The sequence below is a fragment of the Mastomys coucha genome, unplaced genomic scaffold (genome assembly GCF_008632895.1).
Source record: "Mastomys coucha isolate ucsf_1 unplaced genomic scaffold, UCSF_Mcou_1 pScaffold3, whole genome shotgun sequence".
Classification (NCBI taxonomy): domain Eukaryota; kingdom Metazoa; phylum Chordata; class Mammalia; order Rodentia; family Muridae; genus Mastomys; species Mastomys coucha.
Window position 1 is genome coordinate 47,557,846 of NW_022196909.1, and position 27,718 is coordinate 47,585,563.

At 49.2% G+C, this 27,718-nt stretch overlaps 1 protein-coding gene across 5 annotated transcripts in view; it reads right to left on the reverse strand.

Moving 5' to 3' along the window:
- The window catches only part of Anks1a (ankyrin repeat and sterile alpha motif domain containing 1A), a 159,241-nt gene extending 131,529 nt beyond the window's left edge, over positions 1-27,712 (reverse strand). For all 5 annotated transcript variants that reach the window (XM_031348311.1, XM_031348313.1, XM_031348312.1 and 2 more), the window contains exon 1: positions 27,656-27,712. The gene's annotated coding sequence lies outside the window, so the exon portion shown is untranslated. The remainder of the gene's footprint in view (positions 1-27,655) is intronic.
- Between the last annotated feature and the right edge of the window lie 6 nt (positions 27,713-27,718).

Here is a 27,718-nt window from a genome sequence, read left to right on the forward strand (position 1 = left end):
CTCTCTCTCTCCCCCCCCCTCTCTCCCCTACCCCCAGTGGGTAGCTGACTGTTCACATCTTGTTATACGGCAGCCCACTGTCACACTGCACACTGACACACTGACACACTGCAGCTGCAGGGACAGGTCCTAGCCACGCACGCTTATAGAAAGCAGCAACCCCTCGGGAGATCACAGTTGCTGTCTGTGTGACTCCCAAGAAGAGAGAGAGGCTCAAGGCTGGAGAGTGCCATAAAGCAGGTATCCAGGTCAGAGCTCCCAGCCTCCACACCAGATCTACAGTAGGCATCTCCAGGCCTCTACAGTTCTTTGGGGTGGAAGGGTATCAATCCTGTGGATCTCATGTAAACAAGGCTGGCCTTGAACTCTGGCTGTCCTGTCTCTAACCTCCAAAGTGCCTCCCTCCTACTTCACTTACATCACTCTCACAGGTGCTAGTGCTTGACTCAGAGGAATTCATAAGACAAAACCTGCAGACTGACTAAGGCCTGGCACAGCAGGCCTACCAAGTGTCATTTCAAATGTTCTGTGTATCTTTAAAAACTGCCGATTTGGGGGTGGGGGGGTTAGGGGTGGGGGGCATCAGGAAAACAATTTCAACCCCTTAGTTCTGAGTGGGCGAGCAGATCCACTCTTCTACAGTGATTTAGTCAGGGAGGAAAAGCATAGCATACAGCCACCCCAAAGCTTCCAGCACATGGAGAGGAGAGCCTGCCAGGCACAGGAGAGGACTGCAGCCAAGACACGGACGCTACATACTTCAAGAAGCTGGCTAAACTGGACAGGAACAGCAAACGGGAAATCACAAGGACACATAATAAATGCCATGATGAGAGACATAAGCCAGGCTCTGGGTAACAGGGAAAGGCCCTCACACTCAGGACGGGAAGAGCCTCAGTGGGCACTGACACAGGGGTGGCGCTCAGTAAGCACTGACACAGGGGTGGCGCTCAGTAAGCACTGACACAGGGGTGGCGCTCAGTAAGCACTGACACAGGGGTGGCCCTCAGTAAGCACTGACACAGGGGTGGCCCTCAGTAAGCACTGACACAGGGGTGGCCCTCAGTAAGCACTGACACAGGGGTGGTGCTCAGTAAGCACTGACACAGGGGTGGCCCTCAGTAAGCACTGACACAGGGGTGGCGTTCGGTAAGCACTGACACAGAGGGGTGGCGTTCAGCAACCATTACCAAGAAGCTGCCGTGTGCTGTGGACCACAGCATCTAACTCAGCAACATGGTTGGGGGTGGGGGGTGATCTTGCCACTTTGAAAATGAAGCAAGCTTCAGGACCACCCCAGGGACTAAGTACCCTATAGTTGCCAAGCTAGGATTTGAACTGGCATGGCCTGAAGTTGGGAGCTGGCACCGAAAATGCCATGGGCAAAGAGGCATGTGTACAGGTCTCCCGTCAGGTCCAGAGAAGGCACCTCTGTTAGACGAGGTAACCCTGCGGCATCCCATGCACAGTGAACTGTGAGCTCAGTGAGAGCTGTGGACTAGACTACAGAGGCCCAACAACACAGGAAGGCAGGCCATGGTCCCAAAGAAGGACCTGAGTCAGGGCTTAATTTCCTGTCAGAAATAATGGTCCTCAGGGGACCTTCCCGGAGACTAACTCCCAAGTCTTCCACAAAGGACTGGGAGCCATATGCTTTACCAACTACAACCAATTCTTAGATTTAACTTTCTCCTCTTCTTTACTGTGCGTTGAGGATGGAACCCACAGCCCTGCAGAAGCTAGACAAGAGTCTGACCACTGAACTACAGCTGCACCCTGGGAGCTAGCTTTTAAAAGCTATATAAACTTCAGTACATTGGAGCAACGCATCAGCTCCACAGTCAGAAGGCTAGTTCTGTGATCTGTAAAAAGGCACACTTTCATTTACCTGTGTTATTCAATGACTAAGACAGCAACACAACACTTTTCACTGGGCTGTAGAACTCCGCAAACAGCAGCAGCTCTCTTGGGAGACCATATTTTACGGGATGGCCTCTGTGAACGCGACCCACAGAGGCTTCACACTGTTCTCTCTCCCTAAGTCTCTCCACCGAGTGCAAAGGTGCACGGGGATGGGGGGGCGGGTGGCAGCCATGTTGGCCCAGTGTTTTCTCCCAAGCACAGCGTAACTGTAAACCTAACATTTACTGAGCACTAACCACGGCAGGCTCTGCTAGAAACCCAGCCAATGAGATCCTCTGCTCCTCACACCACCTGCACAGGCAGATGACTCACTGGGAAGTGAGAGGACCGAGGCACAGTGTTGTCTGCAAACGGGGAGCTGGCTCAAGAACCAAACTCCTGGCCACTACAGTTTCTGTGCTCCCAAGCCACACTCGCCCTAATGTGGAACTGTGCCGTGCCTGCTCAGGACTCAACAGCCTTTGATTTCCAGTCAGAAGCTCCACACCAACCTCAACACTGATTTCCCGATAGCCAAACTCAGTCTCCAGAAGCAGGGAACTCACACAAGAGACTGGAAGGGCTTTTCTGGAGAGCGCCAAGGTAGGAATGGAGGGGAAGAGTCAGCTCTGTAGGAGGCCATTAAGTATGAGCAAAGGCAGGGTCTCCTCTTTCTCTCCAGGCCCAGTCCTACAGCTCCATAAGTTACTGAACACCCCCAGAGCTCCATGTCTTCTATACAGGGCAGCCATGGCCAGCTGGGCCAAGACCCTCTTGGCTTTAGTTCTAGACGGGAGGCCAGGCCAGAAGCAGGGCTCACACCTTGGCAGGAGCAAGAAGGCAGATACATGCAGCCTAACGAAAGCCTGAGGGTTATCACACAAGGGTCACATTCTAAATTCCTAACTATGGTCCTGCGCCTGTCTCCCCAAGGCCGCTCACCTGTGTGATGTATCTTAGCTGAGGGTCAGGTCCAGCCTCTAACAGAAGTCTCTGATTTGATGGTCAGGACCCTGGGGGAGACTCTTCAGTCATAGGGCAAATCAAGATGGTGCCTCTCCAGGCATGCAGAGCAGACCATTGCTCATGGTGTCTCCTCATATTGTGTGCAGTGGGCATCATGGGGTTCTAGGACTGTCATCTTGATTAAGCCATGTCACTGGGTTCTAGTTATCAGGAACAGCCTTGGGTGGAGTGGGGTTCCTAAGCTATTTTTATATGCCTCAAAGGCATTTTTTTAAAAGATTTATTTATTTATTATATGTAAGTACACTGTAGCTGTTTTCAGACACACCAGAAGAGGGCATCAGAACCCATTACGGATGGTTGTGAGCCACCATGTGGTTGCTGGAATTTGAACTCATGACCTCCCAAAGAGCAGTCGGTGCTCTTCCCCGCTGAGCCGTCTCTCCAGCCCCAAAGGCATTTTTTTTTAAACCATGTTCATTACACATCTGAAACCCCGGCACTCAGGAAGCGGAGGCAGAGAGGAAATTCATAAATTGAGAGCCAGCAACACCGCAGGTGCTAGATGAGCCTAGGCCAGAGTTCAGACTTAAGAGAAAGAGACAGAAGGGGCAGGACGATAGAGGACAGACAGACCAACTAACCAACTGTCATTTGGTTAGTGTGATAAATATGGGATAAGATTGGACAGCAGAGCATTTCATTTGCAATGCAGATAATTATTCTCACAAAACTGTAATTCTCTCCAATAGGGATTTCAACAGATCATTTGAAACTCAGGGTGGGGCAGCAGAGTTCAGAAGGCTTTGAAGAAAAGAAGTGCTGGAATGAAAGTGACCAGAAGCCTTCCCCCAGGGAGGCCAGCCGCCAGCCACCAACCCACCCACACCCATACACACCCACACTCCCACACACACCCACACTCCCACACACACCCATACACACACACACCCACACTCCCACACACACCCATACACCCACACACCCACACACACACACACCCATACCTACACATACCCATACCCCACACCCCCCCACACCCACACTCTCCCACCCCCATCCCGTCTGTCCCAGGAACTCTGTCCTTCCACACCTGGACAGGGAGAGCTGTCAGCAGGTTGCTGAACTTGCTCCTTGAAGCCCTCCCCGTCCCAGTTCTTCCTCTGCCAACTTACAATGATGCTACAGAGGCCTACACAAATGCAGCAAGGGTTGGTGGTGGGCCAATAAACGAACATGCTGAGGCATGGCATAGCTGTCCTGGTTAATTTGATGCTAATTTGACATGGACTAAAGTCATCGACTAAGAAAATGACTCCGTAAGACCAGGCTGTAGACGAGTCTGTGGGGCGTTTTCTTAATTGGTGATTGATAGGGGAGGGCCCAGGCTCCTGTAGGTGGTGCTGTCCCTGGGCTCGAGGTTGTGAGTTCTATAGGCAAGCCACGAGGAGCAAGCTGGTAAGAAGCACCCTCCATGGCCTCTGCGTCAGCTCCTGCCTCCAGGTTCCTGCCCTGCTTGAATCCCTGCCTTGACTTCTTTTGATGAACTGTGCTGTGAAATCATAAGCTGAACAAACCCCTCCTCCCCACGTTGCTTTGGTCATGGTGTTTCATCACAGCGATAGAAACCCAGACAATGAGGCTCCAAAACACAGACGTCCACTGGAAGGCCCTCGCCTAAGCGGGAGAGCCATTTACCCTGACGACGAGCACAGTAGGACGGCGCATCTGTTAGGTGGCCATTACTGTAAGGAAATGCCTGAGGCTCAGAGCATGATAAGGAAGAGATGCCTTAGTTACGGTCCTGCAGGTTCAGGGAAATGGTGCTGGCATCCACACAGCTCTGGTGAGGACCCGGTGACAGACAGCAAGCGATATGGCAGGAGTGTGTGTGAGGACAGGATGCCAGGGAGTGAGGCATGGCTCCGTCACTCTCTGCTAACAACACACTCTTGAGAGGATCCTGGCTCCAGGCAGCGGGGGTTGTGACCCCGAGTGGCCCCGAATGGCCCTGAGCGCCCAAGCTGCCCGAGCAACCACAAGCAGCCCCGAGCAACAAGCCCCTTCCAGGTAGCGCAGATGCAGTGGCTGCCTCAGAGCAGGAGCTGTTAGTTCAGAACAAGTGATCAACCAGTGTGGAGGGGAGGATCCAGGATACACCAAATACCCTAAGAACTTCTCTACAGAGTCAAAGGATGTGGGATCTTCTGCCTTTGTTTTTATGCAGCGTAATTCCCAAGTGAACTACACAGAGCTACAAACCCGACTCAGATGGGACTGTGAACAGTCAAAATATGTTTATTTTTAAGTTACGTGGGCGCAGAGCATATTTCAGAGCAAAGGGAAACGTTTCCAGTAGACCAAATGAGGAAATGTTTCCTTAAGATGAGACATCTGGAAAACCTGGCACTTCACTTCTTGTTGATGTAAGTTTCTGAGACCAAGGTTCTCTCTGCAACATTTTTAAAAGACACTTTACGGGTGTGTGTGTGGGGGGGGGGGGTGTACCAGAGGACAGTCTTGGGAGTCGTTCTTCTATTGATTATATTTGCTGTTAATAAGACAGGGTCTCCCTGTGTAGCCCTGGCCGGCCTGGACTTGCTATATAACCAGTGTGGCCCTGAACTCACACTAGCCCCACACCTGTAACCCCAGCCTCTGCCTCCAGAGTGCTACAGTGGAGTCAGACCTCTCCAGCACATTTTTGAGACAAGCTCTCTCACTGAACGCGGAGCTTGACTTGGGCTAGGCTGGCTGGCCAGCGAACTCCCAGAACCCTCTTGTCTATGCCTCCCCATTATCACATCACATTCAGCTTTTCTTCCATTGGGTTGAGAAATCTGAACCCAGGTCCCCATTTCACCAGTGAGCCATCTCACAGGCCCCACAGAGCAATCTCAATTCATAGTAGTTTTACTTCACAGTTTGATTCAGCAATTTTTACTAAGAAGCATGCTCCAGACCTTTAGAGATGGAGGCCAGCCTGGTCTACAGACTGAGTTCCAGGATAGCCAGGGCTACACAGAGAAACCCTCTCTTGAAAAAAAACAAAAACACAAACTAAAGACTGCGGTAGGCTGGTGGGAGGCTCAGTAGGTCCAAATGTGTGTGTGACACCTGTGAACTGGGTTTGGTCCTTGGGTCCCACACAGTGGGAGAACTGACTCCTGAACATTCTCCTCCGACCTCCACATGTGTGTGTGCCATGCTATGTGTACCCATATACAATACAAATAACGTATGTTAATTTTTTAAAAACATGTTGGCACTCAGGAGGCAGAGGTTGGCGGATCTCTGTGAGTTCTAGGATAGTCAGGGTTACACAGGGCTATACAAATAGAAACCCTGTCTCAAAAAACAAAACAAAGCAAGCAAAAAGAAACAAACAGCCAGCCAGCCTTCTGCTTCACCCCTCAGCACGCTATGCCTGTCCCCTCACAGACAGAGCCAGCCAGCCTTCTGCTTCACCCCTCAGCACGCTATGCCTGGTCCCCTCACAGACAGAGCCTTTCCCCCAGATCCCTTCCCTACAGGCTTAGCTCCAGGATGCAGAACCAAATACTCGTAGAGGCCAGGACAGGGATGACTGGCTCAGCCTTTGGGTGGACTTCGGGTAGAGTCCAGAGCCCAAGGACCAGCTGGCCTACCGCAGGACAAAAGGCACAGCATGCTCCTTTTCCTTCATCGTACTTCCCTGTGCATGCATAGTGGGGGCAGAGTGTCGCTGGATGCCTTCCTTAAACTCATCATCTATGGCTTGAGAAAGGATCACTAACTTAACCTAGAGCCACCAATTGGGCTGGACTAGCTGGCCAGGGAGATCTCTAGACTTTCTGCCTCTGCCTCCCCCACGCTGAGATTACAGATGAAAGTTGCCATACCCAGCTTCAACATGGGTGCTGAGGATCTGAACTTTCCCAGCAAGCACTTCAGCAAACGAGCCACCTCCCCACCCTCCTGTCATTTCTATGGTTTCATCCATCAAGCTAAACAAAGAAAAAAAAACCAACCAAACAAAACCAAACAATCTCTAGAAATCTTGTGAATGTAAGCCACATAGACCTGTAATACCAGAGCTTGGGAGGGAGACGGCAGGAGAGTTAAGGCCTGCCCAGGCTACTCAGCAAAACCCTGCCTAAAAAGAAAAAGAAACACCATTGTACAAGCTGGAAACATTACCAAATCCAGGCCCGTGCTGTGGACACATGCATGCACACATATCCACTGTGCAAGGCAGGCCTGAGGGCATGCTAAGTGTGTGGTGTTTCAGGGGCAGGAACACAGAGAGTAAACTCATGTTTATACCCTAGAGCAGTGGTCTCACCTCCCTAACGCTGTAACCTTTAATACAGTTCTTCTTGATGTAGTGACCTCCCGAGCTGTTGTTGTCATTGCTACTTCATGACGGTAATTTTGCTACTGTTGTGAAGTGTAATGTAAATGTCTGCTATGCAGGATGTGATATATGTAACTCCCAAAGGGGTCATGACCCACAGGTTGATAACTACTGCCCTAGAGGGAGACAGATTTCAAATGATCCCAGAAGTATGTAAAGAGTTAATACTTCTCACTTCAAAGAGAAGGACTCTACATACAAGATGTTACAAAAAAATCCATTTTAGAGTAAAACAGAGCCCCACTTCACAGCTGAAAAACTGGGAATAAAGGGCCAAGGGGATGGCTCACTAGGTGAAGTTGCTTGTTGAGCAAGCCTGATAACCAGAGTTCACTCTCCAGAAAGCACTAATGGTAGAAAGAAAGGACCGCCCACTAAGTGTTCCTCTGGCTTCCACACTCATGCCCCCCGATTCATTCACACATAATAACGCATAAACCATATGCTAAGAAAACAAATACAGTAAGCGATATGCCAGAGGTTGCTTTCACTAGGCAGTATTTCTAAGTCATGTTCTCCACACACAGACAGCTCTGCCCCTCACTGCTGCTCCCAGAAGCGTTGGAGGAAACAACCTTATACTGATTCTGCGGGGGACCTGGGATCCTGGGGATGGGCAGTTGAGACATGTGCTGACACAATGGTGTTCCACATCCTAGTGCGCAGCCCACATCCCAGGTCCTCATCATCCTGTTGCGCAGCCCACATCCCGGGTGCTCCACATCCCAGGTCCTCACCATCCTGGTGCGCAGCCCACATCTCGGGTGCTCCACATCCCAGGTCCTCACCATCCTGGTGCGCAGCCCATATCTCGGGTGCTCCACATCCCAGGTCCTCACCATCTTGGTGCGCAGCCCACATCCCGGGTGCTCCACATCCCGGGTCCTCACCATCCTGGTGTACAGCCCACATCCCAGAGTTGCAGGTGCCCCTCAGCACACAATACAGATAGATGCCAAAGGCAAGATGTGTCCTGTGCCTCAGGCGTAAGCCATCGTTGGTCTACTGACTTGACTGAGGAGTCTTAGCCTGCCAACCTCCGTCCTTCATTCTAAACCGTCAGGGACTCATGGTAACAGGAAATCTGAAGCTGGAGTGGAGATGATTGACTGTGGCTGACTGGAGAGAACAGACGCCTTTCCCATGAAGGACATGGTCTAACTCTTAATGGCCCTCAGGGTTAGGGCTCTAGGATCACTAATCACACAGCCCCAGGAACTTACTTTGCCTGGTTTCATTCTTTTTTAAATTCAAGTTAGGTTTTACTTCTTTTGTTTTGATTTTTGAGTTTTTGTTTTTGTTTTGTTTTTGTTTTGTCTTTTATAGGATTTCTCTGTATAGCCCTGACTATTCTGGAACTTCCTAGGTAGACCAGGCTGACCTTTAACTCCACCTGCCTCTGCCTCCTGAGTGCTGGGATTAAAGGTGTGTGCCACCACCATGCCTGGCTTGGTCTTTTTTTTTTTTTAATTGTATATGTCTGTGTCTGTGGGTATGAGATGCCACCCCACAGAGACAACAGGCATCAGATTCCCTGGAGCTGGAGTTCCAGGTGGCATGGGAACTGAACCCAGGTCCTCTGCAAGAGCAGTGAGTGCTCTTCCTGAGCCTCTCTCCAGCTCCTGGCTTTGCCCTTTCCAGATGTCCTCAGTGCTAACTGTGTGGTCCTTATGAGAGACAGCTGAGCACCATGGTGGCAGCCACTCAGATTAGGTGTAGGGGCCCGCTCCCTGCCCTGTTGTTATTCTGTGTGTGAGGACGGAGCTGTTTCAGCAGAGCTCAGACTGAAGAAAACATAAGAGTGAGCTCTAAGCCTCATGAAGCCCTGAGCTTCCATATACTAAGCATCCACACACTAAGCTGAGCAGCCACACACTAAGCTAAGCATCCACACGCTAAGCTAAGCATCCAAATGCTAAGCTGAGCATCCACATGCTAAGCTAAGCATCCACATGCTAAGCTGAGCATCCACATGCTAAGCTAAGCATCCACATGCTAAGCTGAGCATCCACACGCTAAGCTAAGCATCCACATGCTAAGCTGAGCATCCACACGCTAAGCTGAGCATCCACACACTAAGCTGAGCATCCACATGCTAAGCTGAGCATCCACACACTAAGCTGAGCATCCACATGCTAAGCTAAGCAGCTACAGGCTAAGCTGAGCATCCACACGCTAAGCTGAGCATCCACACACTAAGCTGAGCATCCACATGCTAAGCTGAGCATCCACACGCTAAGCTGAGCAGCCACATGCTAAGCTAAGCAGCTACAGGCTAAGCTGAGCATCCACATGCTAAGCTAAGCATCCACACACTAAGCTGAGCATCCACACGCTAAGCTGAGCAGCCACATGCTAAGCCGTTCCACAGGAAGCACTGACTGGGCTTTTTGCACGTCTCAATGAACAAACAACTATGTCAAGTCCTGATGGCGAAGGAAGGCCAATCTCTTCTAACTCCCACTTGGCCTAGGGAATCACAGGGCTTCTCTGTGGAATGATCACTGGAAGATATGGCTTCCGGCATAATAAAGAATAAACAGAACAAGCTGTACAATTGATTCATTTGTCTGACTTCTGAAGTTCTCGTTAGGCCAGGTGTGGTGCACAAGCTTTAACCTCAGCAATCACGAGGTAGAGGCAGGAGGATCTCTATGAGCTGGAGGCAGCCTACATACCAAGTAGTACACCTTACCTCCAAACTCCCACGAACATCAAACAAGGAGAGATGTTTGAAAGCAAGGACCCCTCCTGAAGGCAGGGCGGTGGTCTCCGCCATGACCCTTCCACAGAATCCCACTCTGCAGTCTCACAGTATCACAGCTGAGAGATGAGCTCAGCTAACCATCAGTCATGACCCTTCCACAGAATCCCACTCTGCAGTCTCACAGCTGAGGCTGTTGTGGGAGAGATGAGCTCAGCTAACCATCCATTGTAACGTCCATTCATTCCACCTTCTGAACAAAGCTCTGGCCTGACCTCTTCATACCTCCACGGGGGAATTTATAATTCTGCACCCCTACTCCACAAATTCACTTCATTAAAACCACGAATTGCTCTCCCTAAAGAGCATGGCCATCATTACCAATACCTTTCCAGGGCCACGAAAGGCCTCAGCCCTGCCTTCCCCTAGCAACTACCCCCATAGCTCAGGCCTTGCTCTGTTTTCTCAATGGGCCCCGCTCTGCTGCAGCCTCGGGCAGCCCTGGCTTTCTCTTCTCTGCTTGCCCAGCTCCCTGGCCTTAGACGGTTCCAGGCCTTCCCTGTTCCCGGGCGGAAGCTCATCCTTGGCCTCTGGAAACCTCTCAGCATCCCTCCGCCCCATTACGGCACTCAGCACAGGATCACTGCTTAAGCACTCTCTCCCCAGCGGATGGTCAGATACTGCACAGAGACTTCTTTCTGAACTCCTCTAGCCAGCAAGGTGATCTCCTTGAATCACCTTGCAAGGCACTCCTTAAATGAAGAAACTGCCAACTGTCCTTTGGCTCCACATCAGCATAATTCTCCCAACTTCCCCAGAAAGTAGGGCGAGTTTTGTCACATAAATGCACTTAGAACATGGGCTGGGGCTAACGGCTGTTATGAGCCCCATGTGACTAAAGACGGCTCTAAGCCAGCTTTAAGTTTGGCTGCTCAGGACACAGAGTGGTTTGCGATGAAGGAGGCATAGGGGGATGAGTTTCAACAGTTATGTGAGCCCAGAACGGGGGCTCTGTGAGGAATTCCATGTGTCTGGAAATGTGTTGGCACATGCAGACCTTGGCCTCTCCTGTCCCACAGCACTGCACGAACCTAAGTGCACAGTGAGTAATAGTCATGTTTCTAGAGATTCTCCAGTCCCAGAGGACAGGACAGTAGCTACCCCAGGGAGGGGCGCTCTGGCTGCCGTGTTGGGGTATACTCATACACAGACGCACTGACAGGGAAGGACACACAGACCTATACCTTCAGGACTCATGTTCTCAACTGCAGTCTCATTTCTTTTCCTTTTGCAGCTCTGGGCATCAAACCCAGGATCTTGCACATTGGCCAAGTACTCTACCACTGAGTGGCACCCGGGCCAGAGGGCTTGGGGGGCTAGAGAGATGGCTCTGCGTAACATGCTGGTTCTCCCTCCAGAGGACCCACGTTTTCCACGCACTCACATTGTGGTTCACAAACAAGTGTAACTCTACTTCCAGAGGATCCAATGTCCTCCTCTGGCCTGTGTGGACATCAAGCTCACACTGCAGGCAATGACTTGGCCTGAGGCTGGTGTTTCTGTAACAGGCCAGTAGACACGCACCCAGGATGACAGTGTGTGAACAGCATACACAGCACATGCCACCCTGCCAGCAGCACTGAGGAGCTTCTCTATGACCATGAGGCTTAGAGTTGCGAGGCCCATGATCACCTGACTGAGGAGCTTCTTTATGACCATGAGGCTTAGAGTTGCTAGGCTCATAGTCACCTGACTGCAGTGCATCTTTCCCAACAACAGGGGGCCACAGAGTCTCCAGTCCTGCAGAGTAAACGAGGCTCTGGACTACTTTACTCTAATTCATCAACTCTCTCCCTAAGTCAATACTCCCTGAGGCCAGCACTCAAGCCTGCACAGTCTTGCACTAGCCAACCAATAGCTTCCCCTTCACTCACCGATGCAGGAGCACCATGGCACTGGCAGGGCAACACCATTCTGTCTGTCCCATTCCAGCCTCTCCATTTTAACCCTGAGCAAGTTCCCTCCCTCCTCCAACTAATCTTCTCAACCATCAGGATGCTACAATGCCAGGGTCCAAACTCTACTTTCAGGAGGGAACATTGCATGGTGGAGAAAGGGCTTCCAGACTACCCTGGACTGGCTGCCATCGCCTCCTCCACACTCCTCAGGACTCACAACTTACACAGACAACTCCATGGCTGGGCGCCCAGAAAGAGGCTGGATTTCCTGTGTAAATGTTAGCAGTCTTCAGCTGCCCTGTGATGCTCTTGCCACCCTTAAGCATTTACAGCGATTACGTCACTGAAGCTTCACGCAAGCTCTCAGGTGGGCCCTGCCTTCCCTTCCCTTTTCCCTTTCCCTTTCCTTCCGTCTTCACTTCCCTTTCCTCTTTCCTCTCTCCTCTCCTTTCCTTGGTTACTCTAGAGAAAGGGTCTCATGTAGCCCAGGCTGGCCTTGAATTCACAGTGTAACAGGGGATGACTATAAACCCCTGATTCTGCAGCCTCCGCCTCCCAAGTCCTTGAATTATGACATGTGCCATCATCTCTGGCTGAGGAGTTGTATTATAGATGATGGAAACAAGACAAAAATTAAGAAAGTTGACTGTGTCTTCAACTAGCAGTTGGTAAAGGCAGATCCAGACTTAGACAATTTGATTCTCCACGGGTTCAAACCCTACTCCTAGTATCAATTTGTCTTAGTTGGGGGTTTTATTGCCACAATGAAACATTATGACCAAAAAGCAACTTGAGGAGGAAAGGGCTTATTTCCGCTTGCACTTCCAGGTAACTCCCCATCACTGAGAAATCAGGACAGGAAGTCAAACACAGCAGGAACCTGGAGGCAGGAGCTGATGCAGAGGCCACGCAGGGTTGCTGCTTACTGGCTTGCTCAGCCTGCTTTCTTCTAGAACCCAAGATACCAGCCAGGGATAGCACACAGTGGGCTGGGCCCTCCCCACTGATGACTAGTTGAGAAAATGCCCTACAGCTGAATGTCAAGGAGGCATTTCCTCAGCTGAGAAGCCTTCCTCTCTGATGACTCTAGTTTGCGTCAAGTTGACACATAAAACCAGCCAGTAGAACTCTGTGGACTTTGTTTTGTTGTTAATTGTTTAGACTGACATTTTTAAATGTGCTGTTATTTTGCCTGCATTTTTGTCTGTGTGCCATGTATGTACCTGGTCCTCAGAGATCAAAAGGAGGCATCAAATCTCCTGAAATTGAAGTTACAGATAGTTGTGAGCCTCCATGGGAGTGCTGGAACTCAAACCTGGGTCCTCTGGAAGGGCGGCCAGTGCTTTTTTGGCATGTTTTTGAGGCAGGTCTTACTCTAGAGCCTAGGCTGGCCCCAACATTTCAGATATCCTCCTCCTGGGTGTTAGAATCACATTCATGCGATCACGCTTGTATAATTGTAAAGCATTTGAAAGAAGCATGAAGTTCTTGTGCCCCTCCCTTGGTTTTGAGAATCGGAGTGATAAAGGTCCACCACAAGTCAATGGACAGCACCAAGAGTAAGATGAAAACAGGCATTCTAAGAAATACTATTGGGGCTTTAGAGACAGCTCAGCTGCATGCTGCTCTTCTAGAGAACCAAGTTCAGTTCCCACCACCCACATCAGGGAGCTCACAACTCCAGGGGATGCGATGTCTCTGGCCTGCTAGGGCACATGCACTCACATACACATACCCACTGCACACACACACATACACACACACACACACACACACACACACACACCTACATATAATTTAAAATATTTTTAGAATAAAGCATTAAAAACTAAAGAAGTAAGTTTGGGGCCACTGAGATGGGTGTGGTACAGCAGTTCTAAACTTGAACTACTCTTTCATAGGGGACACATATTAGATATCCTGCATGTCAGATATTTCCGTTACAATTCATAATAGTAGCAAAGTTACAGTTATGAAGTAGTAACAAAATAATTTTGTGATTGGAGTCACCACCTGAGGAAGTGTATAGGGGTGGGAGCATTGAGAAGGTTGAGAGCCACTGTCTGGAGGTAAAGACGCTTGACACACAAGACTGGGGATCTGAGTTTGAGCCCCACAACCCACATAAAGGTTGAAGGAAAAAAATGGGTTTCACAAAGTTGTCCTCTGACATCCACATACATGCGCCATACACACACAACAATAATGTTTAAAAACAAATCAGTTTGTACGATGTTTCCACAAAAACATCCTGGGAGTTGCTTCCTTACTGCCCTTCCCTGAGTCTCCTGACAAACTCAGAACTCCACATGTATTCCTCTAGAAAATCAGACGTATTTAAATGCCTGCGAAACACTACTCAAAGACTCAGGTCTTCGTAAGTGTCTGACAACGAGATGAGACGCAGCTAAGGATTTGGACCACAGATGTCCTCTCTGTTATTCAACTACAAAATCAAGAGCCTACATCATCAGGGTATAAGGGCACATAACCATACTCCTGGCCCTTGGGAGGCTGAGGTAGAATGATTACAAGTTCAAGACGAGCCTGTACTACAACATACAGCTAGTTCATGTTCAGGATAAACTACATAGTGTGTGTGTGGCTGTCTGTCTGTCTGTCTGTCTCTCTCTCTCTCTCTCTACACACACACACACACACACACACACACACACACACACACACACGCGTGCGCACGGTCCTCCTAGCTGCACACAATGCACACCTCTAGTCCAGCTCTGGGGAGGCTGACAGTAGGGTGTGGGAGAGTCAACAAAGGCTGACTAGGAAGAGCCTGAGAACAAACCCTGGGTCTTCCTTATACACTCTTTAAAAAGAGAAAACTGCTAACCAGAAAGCACAGCCATAAACACTGAGCTATTTACTTTAAAACCCTTTTGCAAATCTGCACTGCGTCTGATAACGATGGCAAAATGAACAGCTGAAGAGCGACTAGCCGGGAAATGAGTCTCCAGCTGGGACTTCTATGGACAATTATGGAGAAAGCAACAGATTACAAGTGACAAATCCAGACACTCTGCCAATTTCCACATCTGAGCTGTTCTTATTGCTAGGTAAAGTAATAGTGCGCCCCACGACTGCTCGTCACACAGGGCCCAGGGGCTGCTTCACAGCCTCTGAAGTGGTCTGTTCCAGGAGCCGAGAGCACCACACAGCAGACCCTAAAGACTGGAGGAGGGCTGCAATGCTAGGCATGTCTCTTGGCCTCTTTGAATGTCATCAGTAAGATGGACACCGACGCTCTCACTGAAGAGTTAAAGATTAAAACACAAAGGATTGTGGAAAACAACATTTCCCACCTCACCGCTCCAGGCTTCAACTATTAACCACGGTCATTTGACCTAGGCAGATCAGAGTCTCTGAAAATCATTTTCTGGACCAGTTAATTATTATTTGAGAAAGCAAGATCTAGTTGCAAAGCATTAAAGAGGGCAGGCGAGACCTGAAAAGGGGGAAGAGCTAAAGGCAATGGCCACACACAAGCGCACAGCAGCGTATGGCCGCACACACACAAGTGCACAGCAGTGTATGGCTGCACACAAGCGCACAGCAGTGTACAGATCAGGAGCTCATACATGCATACAAAAGTATGTGCGATATATGGATCTGAGTGTGCGTGTACACACGCATGCACACAGACCTCCAGCCTTGCACTCAGTGTGGCCACAGCTGTTCACTCATCCACAGCTTCACCACTTGCACCTTACAGAGCTCCTTCTTCTCACAGGTAAAGTCCATGATTCCATGAATCTGCCTTGAGGAAGGTAAAACTTTTCAGAGAGGCACATGAGAGGCTTCTCCCGCTTCGTGAGCTTCATTTCTCACATGTTCCAAAATGATGTTAGCTGGTGAGTGCTTGCAGATGTCTCCTGATCCAACTTTTCTATATTCCCGAGAAAAGCCAATGATTAGAAGTGAGCTGACCCAATTCTATGTAATCAACGGGCTCCATGGGGATTCTGCGGTCCAGTCTCCTCAGGGAAGAAGGAACTCCCAGTTGCTCAGTAAGTAAGTAAGAGGGCTGAGCCAGCGGACCTGGGTTCAGAACCAAGCCCCGCACTTCCCATCAGCTTGCTCCCTGGAGTATACTGCACATGCCCTCACCCAAAGAGCCATCACAGAGATGAAATGAATTACTGTTGATAAAATAAGTGGTACAGGGTAAAATTTGTAAAAGCAACCACTGTAGGAAACGAAAGCCTTAATGAGTTCTCCAAGTGTTCCAGCAGGTGCTGGGATCCAGAGTTTGGAAGTTGTAGACTCCTGGCTCTGCCCTCTCCTGTGTGGCCCTGGGCTGGAACTCTAACCCCCTCTTAGCCTGAATACTCTTAGCCTTTTCTTTTCCTCTATAAAGCAGAAACAAGAACTGAGCTCTAAAGGTGAACAGAACAGAGACACAGAGACGCATACACAGTGCATAGGTGACCTCACACACATGTTCACACCCACCTGCTGACACAGCAAGTCACGGTGTCCAGGAGCACTGACAACCATACACACTACAGGATAGGCCTGGCTTTGCAGGAAAGCTTATCAGAAAGAAGGCCACGCAGAGAGGGTGCTCGGCCACCAGCCCAGTGAGAACAGGAGCCAGCACACAGAGCTTTCCTGAGGCTGGACCCAGGGACACTGATGGCGATGGCTGGGGACAAAGCCAGACCTGGGCTCCTCTCCAGGCCAAGCAGAGAGTTAAGGCTGCGAGTGGTGGTGCACAGCCTTGTCCCAACATTCAGCAGAGGCGGGAGGAGCAGTTCAGTCCTTCTCAGGCTATGAGACCAGCTCTCAACAAAAGCAACAATGCAATGAGACACCGGGTTGGCTAGAGTCAGGTACGTGGCCCTAGCTGGCCGGTTCTGGAAGTTTGCTTTTTTTTTATAAGTAGGTCTCAACTTTAATTTACAAAAAAAGCAACTTGAGAAATAGAGCATGGGGCTGGCGAGATGGCTCAGCAGGTAAGAGCATTGACTGCTCTTCCAGAGGTCCTGAGTTCAAATCCCAGCAACCACATGGTGGCTCACAACCACCCGTAATGAGATCTGACACCCTCTTCTGATGCATCTGAAGACAGCTACAGTATACTTATTTATAATAATAAATAAATCTTTGGGCCAGAGCGATCAGGGACTGAGTGAGCGGGGTTGACTGGAGCAAGCAGAGGTCCTAAATTCAATTCCCAATAACCACATGAAGGCTCACAACCATCTATAAAGCTACAATGTACTCACATACATAAAAACAAATAAATAAATCTTTAAAAAAAAAAAAGAAAGAAATGGACCACGTTTAGAGGAAACAGGAGAGGAAACTGCAATGATTGTTTGCACAGGGAAAAGGAAACAATCAGTGCTGTTCCGTGCGGATGAACAAGGTTGTGATGCATGCGGACAGCACCCAGACAGGCGTCCGTCTTCAGTTAGTGTCATCTCCCAATAAGCTGGACTGTTCTCTGGTCATCTGATGCCTCGGCACTACCACTGTGCCCACCTTCTCACAAATGAGAGGAACAACTTGCATTTTAAGTAATTTCGAGTTGGGGGAGAGAGGGACCAGGACTTGAACCCTCAGCCCCAGGCATGCTAGGCCAGCATCCTATCACAGAGCTACATTTGCCACCCCTCTTCACAGCTGAGGCATCAGCTACGCCTTAGCGGGTAAAGGCGCTTGATGTCAAACATAGGTCTGATGACCTGAGCTCTATTTCTGGGTCATACATGGCGGAAGGAGAGGCCTGCTCTTACAAGTTGTTCTTTGAGTTGGGCACATGGCACACAACTTAAATCCTGGCACTCAGGAGGCAGAGGTAGGTGGATCTCTGCGAGCTCAATGCCAGCTTTGTATACCTAGCAAGTCTAGGACAGGCAGAGCTACACAAGTAGACCTTGTCTCAAACAACAACAACAACATAACAACACGTTTCCTCTGACCTACAAACACATATACACACACACAAATAAGTAAATATGATAAAAAATTAAAAATTCTATGTATGTGCTGGGCAGTGGTGGCGCAAGCCTTTAATCCCAGCCCTTGGGAGGCAGAGGCAGGTGGATTTCTGAGCTCGAGGCCAGCCTGGTCTACAGAGTGAGTTCCAGGACAGCCAGGGCTACACAGAGAAACCCTGTCTCGAAAAACAAAAACAAACAAACAAACAAAAAATTCTATGTTTGTATGTTTGCAGAAAGGCACCATTAGGAATTATTTTATAAGTGGTCTTAATTTCAGCTACATATTTATGATTTTGGCAATGACTGAATACTCAATCTACATCTACCATCTACTAAGTTTACATCATAAGCATACAATCCTCATCTACAGGGACAACTTTGGTTGATAACTACTAAATATTTAAAAATTGCTAGCAAGGTCAACACAAAACTGACAAATGTCATCAGTACAGAGTATATACTGAAATATCAGACTGCTCCTCATAAATATGTACAATAACTTTGCCAATTAAAAATATAAACATGGGCCAGGGGTTGTGGTGGCACATGCCTTTGATCCCTGCACTCAGGAGGCAGAAGCAGGTGGATCTATGAGTTCAAAGCCCACCAGGTCTACAGAGTTTCCTCCAGGATAGCCAGGGTTACACAGAGAAACCCTGCCTTGAAGAGTAAACAAACAAACAAACAAAATATAAATAAATAAAATGCACAAACTGCAAAAGTCTCAGCAGTTAAGGGCACTGGCTCTTCTTCCAGATTCCATTCCTGACACCCACATGGTAATTCACAACCATCTGTAATTCCAGTTCTAGGGGATCTGACACCTTCTTCTGGCCTCCACATACATACTGTACACAGACATCCATGCAGGCAAAGCACCCATACACATAAAATAAAAATAAACAGCTTTTTTAAAAGAATAAAAATAACATCATCACACAAGGAAGAAGAAACTCATACCTCCATGGCAGGTAAGGGGTTAAATGATGCTTCCTAAATACCACAGAGATCCCAAAACAAGACTCTCCAAAGGAGGCTAGGGGGCTGGTGAGATGGCTCAGTGGGGAAGAGCACTGACTGCTCTTCGGAAAGTCATGAGTTCAAATCCCAGCAACCACATGGTGGCTCACAACCACCCGTAATGAGATCTGACGCCCTCTTCTGGTGCGTCTGAAGACAGCTACAGTGTACTTACATATAATAAATAAATCTTAAAAAAAAAAGAAAAAAAAAAGAAAAAAGAAAAAACAAGGCTAGGGAGTGCAGAATAAGATGGGACACGAGTTACTAAAAAAAGATTTGTACAGAAACAAAGTCCAAGTATGCACTGCACAAATTTTTTAAAAATTGTGTGTGTGTGCTCTTGTGTTTTGAGATTTTTCTACTTGTTACAAAGGCAGGTGTCTACAATCCCAAAACTTAAAAAAAAAAAGTCACTGTGCTGCACTGATCCCAGTGACGGATTTCTGACGGATTTCTGAGTTTGAGGCCAGCCTGGTCTACACAGCAAGTTCCGGTGGGACTCTGTCTCAAACAAACCAACCAAGCAATCAAACACACACACAAACTGTGGGGTTATGTCCTCTGAGTGAGTGGTCAACTAGAGAGCTGCAACACACACACAAACTGTGGGGTTATGTCCCCTGAGTGAGTGGTCAACTAGAGAGCTGCAACACACACACAAACTGTGGGGTTATGTCCCCTGAGTGAGTGGTCAACTAGAGAGCTGCAGACGGGACGTAGGCTGCCACAGAATTGCTTTGTCCCTGTCTCATTTAATGAGAGCAGACACAGGATCCACCACAGCAACACAGTGTTCTCGCTATGTCACAACCCCACTAAGGGGCTTACATCACTCTCCCTGTGTCCTCCTTAGGGTCTCTATTGACCTGATAAACACCAGGACCAAAAGCAACCTGGGAAGGAAAGGGTTATCTCAGCTCACACTTCTTGGCTCTGGTCACATTCCATCATCCAGGAAAGTCAGGCTAAGAACCTGGGGGCAGGAACTGAAGCAGAGGCCACCGGGCTCACTGCTTACTGGTTTACAGCCTGCTTTCATATACAACCCAGGACCACCTGCAGTGAGCTAGGCCCTCTCATACTAATCATCAATCAAGAAAATGCACCACAGGCTTGCCCACAGACTAATCTGATGGAGTATTTTCTCAGCTGAGGGTTCCTCTTGCCAGACAACTCTAGTTGACATAAAAACTAGCCAGCCACTCCACAACCCCAAATGCCATAGATTCCAAAGAGTAAGCAAGGGACCAAAGACCTGGCTTAGCTTTGCCTCTCTGATGTTTTAAAAATGAAAATCCTAGGATGGACATGGATGTGCATTCCTTTAATCACACTGGGGAGGCGGAGGCAGAGGCAGTCAGATCTCTGTGAGTTTGAGGCTAGCCTGGTCTACATAATGAGTTTCAGGATACCCAGGGCAACATAGAACAATGTTGTTGAGGGTAGAGAGGTAGGCTGAGATTCATCTACTGTGAATGAATCAGGAGCCTGTATTACCAATTACTATAATTTAAAATGGCAACAGTGAGAGAGACAAATCCTTCACAGCAGGCTCATCAAACTCATCAAAGGTGGCAGGCAGCAAGTGGCTCCCATGGATGATCCTAGCGGCCAGAGTCTATTAACCTCTAGACAAACACTAGGCTACGCATGCTTTGCATATCTTGTTTTGACTCATCTGACGTTAGATGGAGACCCGTCAGGACTGACTCTAGCTATGAGGACCTAAGCTTGCAGAAGCTTCCTAAGCTACCTTCGTCACAAGCTATGACTGATGTCCTGAGCTCCAGGCAGCGACCTGAAGGCAGCTCAGTCCCCTAGATCACATCCGCCCCAGCGGTTCAGGAGCTGCAGGGATGGGGCCTGCAGATACAGCTGGCTTTAAGACAGACAACTGGCTTGTTTAAAAAAAACTCCTTTTTGATTTGTAAACTAAATGAACTTGATCTATAAATTACTGAGGAAGGATAAATTGGAAGCCTACCGTGTAATTTCTTGTGCTGTTGCCACTAACTCTAACCACACCAGAATCACTGAGGATGTTCTATGGATGCAACATACTACACGATGTAATTTTCTACACCACAGAAAAATCTCCCCGTAATCTTCTGGATATCAATGTGGGAAACATTTTCCCAGGATGTTCTAAAAAGAATTCCTCGGTCCTTCCTACCTGGCAGGCATTGTGGCTTTCCAGACCGAGCCGTCCGCTGTCTACTTTTGGGGTTTCCTTGGTGTCTCTGTCCTACAGACCCCAGTATTTACCTTCCTACCAAACAACGGGGGTGGGGGGTGGGAGCGCAGAAATGACCAGGATTTCCTTCTCGAGGACTCATATTCACAACTGTGGGGTTAAACAAACAGCAGAAAGAAAGGGCTTTTCTGGAGAAAAACTTTGTATCTACTTTGTTTCTACTTTGTATCTCTGGCCTGTCAGGCCCAGGCTAGATTAGACCTATGCTAGGAGAAAACATAAGGGAGAGAGTAGGACTTTTCCTGCTGGCCCTGGTTCCTAACTTCTGACAGTGAACAGGCTGAGGCTGGGCCAGACATAAGTCAGTTCTTCTGCCCTCTACAACTAATGCCATGAAAACTGAACTCAGCTGGAGAATGTGGAGAGCCGAGAACACCCACACACACATACACACTGAAAACATAATCTTTTGCTACACATACTGTCCTGCTTAGCTTAAGAGTGGCATTCCCAGCCAGGCCACGCTGGCTTTATCTCAGTGCGTGGAAGGCAGAGGCAGGTGGATCTCTGAGTTTGAGGCCAGCCTGGTCTACAGAGTGAGTTCCAGGGCTACACAGAGAAGCCCTGTCTCGAAGAAAACAAAAACAAACCCAACCAAACACCCAATGGCACCCTCTAGATTTTTTCATTTTCTCCTAAAAAAGAGCCAAGTCAAGTCTAGGCCTGACAGGCCCGGGAGCAAACTCCAGCCCTGCACTCCATTTCCAAGCCAAGAGCCTAGACGAGCCTAGACATAAAGTAACACGGAGTGCCAGGATTGCTACTTGGTTTTCTTTTTTGGTTGTTGTTTTGAACAAAGTAGCCATTCTCTTTTGGAGAAAGCCACAACATAACAGCAATTCCAAAATTAAGGAAGGAGCTGCTAGACAACAAAATCACACTAAAAAAGGTATCCTAGCAAAGTCTTGGGACTCTAAAGATGGCTTAGTCGTTAGTAAGGGAGTCTTAGTCTCCTCTTGCAGAGAACCTGGGTTCAGTTCCCAGTAGTCACACAGGGGCTCACAACCACAGTCCTAGAGGATCTAGAACCTTCTAGCCTCCACCTGGAAACAGGCATGCACTGGTGCAGACACACATGCAGGCAGAACACTCATGTGGAAGCTCTTTAACTTCTGGGGGCTGTAGCTTGGTGGCAGAGTGCTTGCCTAACATGCATAGTACTGGACTGAATGTTACCCTAGTACGGAAAAGGTTTTCTAAATGAAGACAGTTCAGTGAAAAACCCTGGGAAGGGGTGGGGTCCTGATTTGTATGGTGGTCTTTGTTTTAATTGGGGGTCTTTGCTTTGTTTGCTATGTGCTGACTCCGAACAGGAACTTAAATCAGGCAACTGTACAAGATCGTACCACACTGCCCAGTCTGCCATTGTACAGGGTTTCCCTCTTCCTTAGAATGGTAAAAGCATCTTTCAGCTGTTTGCTTCCAGTCACAAGACGGCAGAGTAAAGAAGGAGCTTAAAACCACATCCATGGGCACTGTCTATAGATTCTCAGGCCTCTTCAGCAAGCCTCTGTGGTGACAAGACTATCCTGAAGGGTGACAAAGCCTCCTTCCCGACGAGCACTCTGCTCCTCTGGCTGAGTCCTGTGCACCCTTCGCTGCTCCTTCAGCACACACCAATTCATGACTCAGGACTCACTCAACTCACAGTTCTAAGCAACTACCTGGTAAGTTTCACATTTCATTTTCTCTGGCCCTTTGGCCTTTTAACCTAAATCTTACTGTATTCTCAGACATAAAGTGCTTTCCTGGAAATCAGTTGTTTCACTGTCAGTCTAAAAACAGACAACTCCGTTACAGTTAAGTTTCATGTGTGCTACATGCTTGGGGCTAAAGACACTCAAAGTAAAGAAGTTTACAGGTGTCTTATCCCCGGCTCTCAGGCTACAGTGTCATCCACAAAACAGAACATGCCCCTGTACCACAAAAAGTACAACCTGTGCAGTGCTGGTTCTCTAGCACTAACCGCTCTGGAGGACTAGTTAAACTGTAGCACTAACTGCTCTGGAGGACTAGTTAAACTGTAGCACTAACTGCTCTGGAGGACTAGTTAATCTATTGGTTATTCATAAAGTAACAAAAAATTATATTTGCATCATTTTGGATAGGAAATTAAACATGTACTGAACACAAGCTCTACTTCATGGCTAAGGCTCAGGACACACTGCACGACAGTGCTTTGGGCCTACTTAGGTGTGCAGAGCTGCAAACCTCTATCCCAAGCCTCAAACAACTAAGGGGAAGGTGGGTACATGTGGCTACACATTTCATTTTGTCAGACTGTCACATGTGTACTCTATGTGCATACATATGCACACTCCTATAAACTCTCTACGTGAACTGTGCATATGGTGAGAAGGGCTAATTCTGATGGGGCATGCACTTTCCGATAGCTCTGAGATAAATTAGTGCATCTAGCAATCACTTGGCTTGGAACAAAGCAGACAATGGGTGGAACTGGTGACGAATGGCATTCACATGTCTGCCTTAGCGGGCCCTCTCCCTTACTGTTTCCAACCTGCCACTGCTCAAAGAAGAGAATACCAAGCATGGAAGAACACAGTATCTTGGAGGTTTACATTTTTCAAAGCCAGAGTCTCCAAAGCAAGCAGGACTTTCCACATCGGTACTGTAAATGTTGCTCTAGGAGAGGTCTTCCTGCCTGAGATTATGATTCAGATATGCACACACTCAGTGGATGAAGATCGCAGTGTGGAAAGTGATAAGGCTGTCATGCATCAGGACCAATAGCGACTTAAGGGGGAAGGGTTTTATTTCAGCTTAGAACTCTCAGGTCATACTTTATCCCTGAGGGAAGTCAAGGCAGGAACATGGAGACAGAAACTGAAGCAGAAGACATGAAGGAACACTGCTTCCTGGCTTGTCCCACACAGCTTGCTCGGCCTGCTTTCTTATACCATCCAGGGTGGCGTCTGACCACAGCGGGCTGGGTCCTCTGCCATCCGTCAGGACTTTTCTCAAGCAAGGCTCCCTCCTCACAGATGGCTCTCACATGTGCCAGTTGACCAAAAAACTAGCCAGCAAACAGACCAAAGAGGTGAGCTACAGAAGGGAAGCGAGTACAGGATGGGACAGGGGACTACTATATGTGACAGGCAGTATGTGCTCCCCCACACACCAAAAGCTGGCAAGACCTGTGTGCATGAGGACCATCATGGGGTGAGTAGGGCTAAGACCCAGGTAGAAAACAGCTCTATGAGAGACAGGACATGTGAGGGGAGAAGAAAGTGTTTTGTAATTTCAGAACACACACAAGGAGTTGGTGAAACAACTCAGCTGGTAAAGTGCTTGCTCTGTAGGTGTGAGGACCCAAGTTCAATCCCCAGAATCCATATAAAAATGCCAGGGGTGGTGGCGTCTGCTTGTAAACCCAGGGCTGGGGAGAAGCTAACGGGAGGAATCCTGGGAGATGCACACACACAAAAGAATACATACAAAACCTACATGGGATGTATGGGGGAGGAAACACACACACATGTGGTTTGCAACATCTATACCCAGTGCAGTTATAAGATCCTTCAAGAGAAAGGCCGGCGACAGTTTTCAGTTCTAATGAGGCTGGAATGCATCCGCTGAAACACAGTCAAGACACCACATTGGGAGTCCATGGCTTCCAGTGATAAATTCCCTCCTGAGTTAAGGGGCAGGAAAGAGCAGGAGCACATAGGGGACCCGCCTCCACCACCTCCAAACCTACACAGGGGACTAGCTGACCTCATAGATGCATGGCCTTGGGGCTGGAGAGATGGCTCAGAGGTTAAGGACACTGGCTGCTCTTCCAGAGGTCCTGAGTTCAATTCCCAGCAACCACACGGTGGCTCACAACCCTCTAAAATGAGACCTGGTGCCATCTTCTGGCCTGCAGGCACACATGCAAGGCAGAACACTGTATATAAAACAAATAAGCCTTAAAAAAAATAAATGCATGGCGCACAGTCTTAACCCTCTCAGTAGGTTAACCAGAGTCACCCCTAATTAATGACACACCCAGTGAAACAAGGGCCTACGGAGAGGCCTTCCCTCCCGGCAGGAGACTGGGAGACTCATGGGCATTGGTGGCTTCTATCAGACACAGCGGCCAATGAGGAGTTTAGCAGTTCTGTGACTCTAGGGAAGGGACACACCACGCTTCCACGCTTTATGGAAGAAACGGGAAACATCAGCAGGAAACCACAGTAAAAGCTCTGTGCTCACCAGACCTCACAGTCTTGCTTAACTATGTGGCAGCTAGATCTCAACAACGTCCCACAGCCTCTGAGGGCACACCAAGAACAACCTGGCCTGCGTGCTGGCTGGTTTTATGCTGACTGACACAAACTAGAGTCAACTGAAAGAAGGGGACCTCAATTAGGAAGAGGCCCCCATAAGATCCAGCTGTAGGGCATTTTCTTAAGTAGAGGTTGATGGGGGAGGGCCCCGTCCACTGTGGGTGGTGCCATCCCTGAGCTGGTGGTACTGGGTTCTCTAAGAAAGCAGGCTGAGCAAGCCATGAGGAGCAAGCCAGTGAAGCAGCACTCCCCCATGGCCTCTGCATCAACTCTGCCTCCAGGTTCCTGCCGTTTGAGTTCCTGTCCTGACTGCCTTCAGTGATAGACTACGATGTGGAAGGGCAAGCCATTAAACTCTTTCCTTGCCAACTTGCTTTTAGTCATGGTGTCTCATCACAGCAATAGAAACCCCAACTAGGAGACTGTCTCCAGGTGCTAATAGGGGACTGAGAACACAAGCGTGAGACAGGCCACCGACATGAGAGCCATAAGTATACCGATCCATTCTTATTTACCTTTGAGGGGCCCGACTACTCAAAGTCCCAAGCAGGGATTCCCTGAGTACCCTGTCTCTGATCAGGGCGTGCTTCTCTGGAGCATTCCCAATTAGATGTGATCTAACCCCAACCTTGACTTCAAAGTCAGCCTGGATGCACTTCCCCTTGGAGACCACTACTACCCAGGATCATGATTCATTTAGAGATTGATCATCCCCTAAGGAAATGGCTCAGTCCACAAAATGCTTGCTCAGCAAATAGGAACCCCTGAATTTGATCTAGCACCCATGTTTAAAGGAGGAAGCAAAAAAAAAAAAAAAAAAAAAAAAGGAGAAAAAAGCCAACGTGGCTGTCATGCTAGTACTGGGAAGGCAGAGGCAGGGGAATCCCTGGGACTAGCTGGCCAGCCTGTCTAATGCAATCAGCAAACTCCAGGTTTGGTGACAAACAGAGTCTCAAAGAAGATGGAGAGCAACTGAGGAAGATACCAGATGTCAACTTCTGGCCTCCATCACACACGTGCGCGAGCGAACACACACGAACACACACACACACACACACACACACACACAGATCATTCTACAATTAGTACTTTGTATCTATCCAACAAATCTTGAGTACCACCTATGAGCCAGGGTTGTTGAAGAGACTGGGTGCAGTCAACAGAATCGGGGTTTTCCTTCCCCAAAGGATAGCGCTTTTAAAAATCTTCCTGAGAAAACTGTGGGTTGAGACTCCGTACTGAATGCCCCTGTTTATTAAAGCTGTGGACTTCCTGGGTCCAAGCTCTCCAAGCTCAGCCAAACTGAAGGTGCATGAGCCTATAGGGAACAGAAGTCACTTCTCAATGAACTTCCACTTCTCAAAAAACCTCAAAAGAACAAGGAAGGAAAAGAAAACAGCTACGAAAGCTCTGCTGAACCCACACATTTTCTGCACTCTGACAGAGCATTCCAGTCCACCCCTCCCCTCGCAAGCTACAATGAGTGACCCACCCCCTCCCTCCCTCTCGGAGCCTTGCAGCACCGGCTTCCAAGTGTCTAAAAGACCTCAGAAAGTTGAACGCACCTCAGCTCCCCGAGCAAGCCTCGGTTTCTTTCCGATTAAAGTCCCAGGGGTGCGGGGGGGGGGGCGCGGGGATGAGCAGATGCCACTTGGGACGGACCCAGGCCAGAGTGACAACCAGGAAACGACCAACCGAGCTTCAGGCGCAAGAGGGGGCTCCAAGACTGGAACCCACCTCGTGCGCGATCGGTGCAGAAGCAATTTGAAAACAAACAGAAAGACAGACAAACAAACAAAAGCCGGGCTCCCGCACCGCGCGGTGGGACGTTCTAAGTTGTCCTAACAGGAGGAAACGAGAACGTGCGCCTGGGAAGAGGGTAGGGGAGGGTGGGGAGGGGGAGTTGCTAGGCTCTGCGCGGCGTGGGAGTTCCTGCAGGATGGGAGCCGGGATCCCGCGAATTCCGTCCGCTCCGGAGTGGCCTTTGTGAGGCGCGACAGCTGGCACCTCCCGGCTGGGCGAGGGGGACGCCGAGCGGTGCCATGCGGCGCGCGCGGGCTGCCACCTGGGCAACTCCCCCCCCATTCTCCTCCGCAGCGCCGACGCCGAGCCGCGAGCAGCCCGGCCTGCGCTGAGCCGAGCCGAGCCGAGCCGGGCCCCCGCGAGGTCCAGGCGGCCAGCCCCGGCGCACACTCACCTCAGCAGGCTGGAGAGCGGATGGCTGGAAGAACCGAGGCCGCCGCCGCCCCCGGAGCCGCCG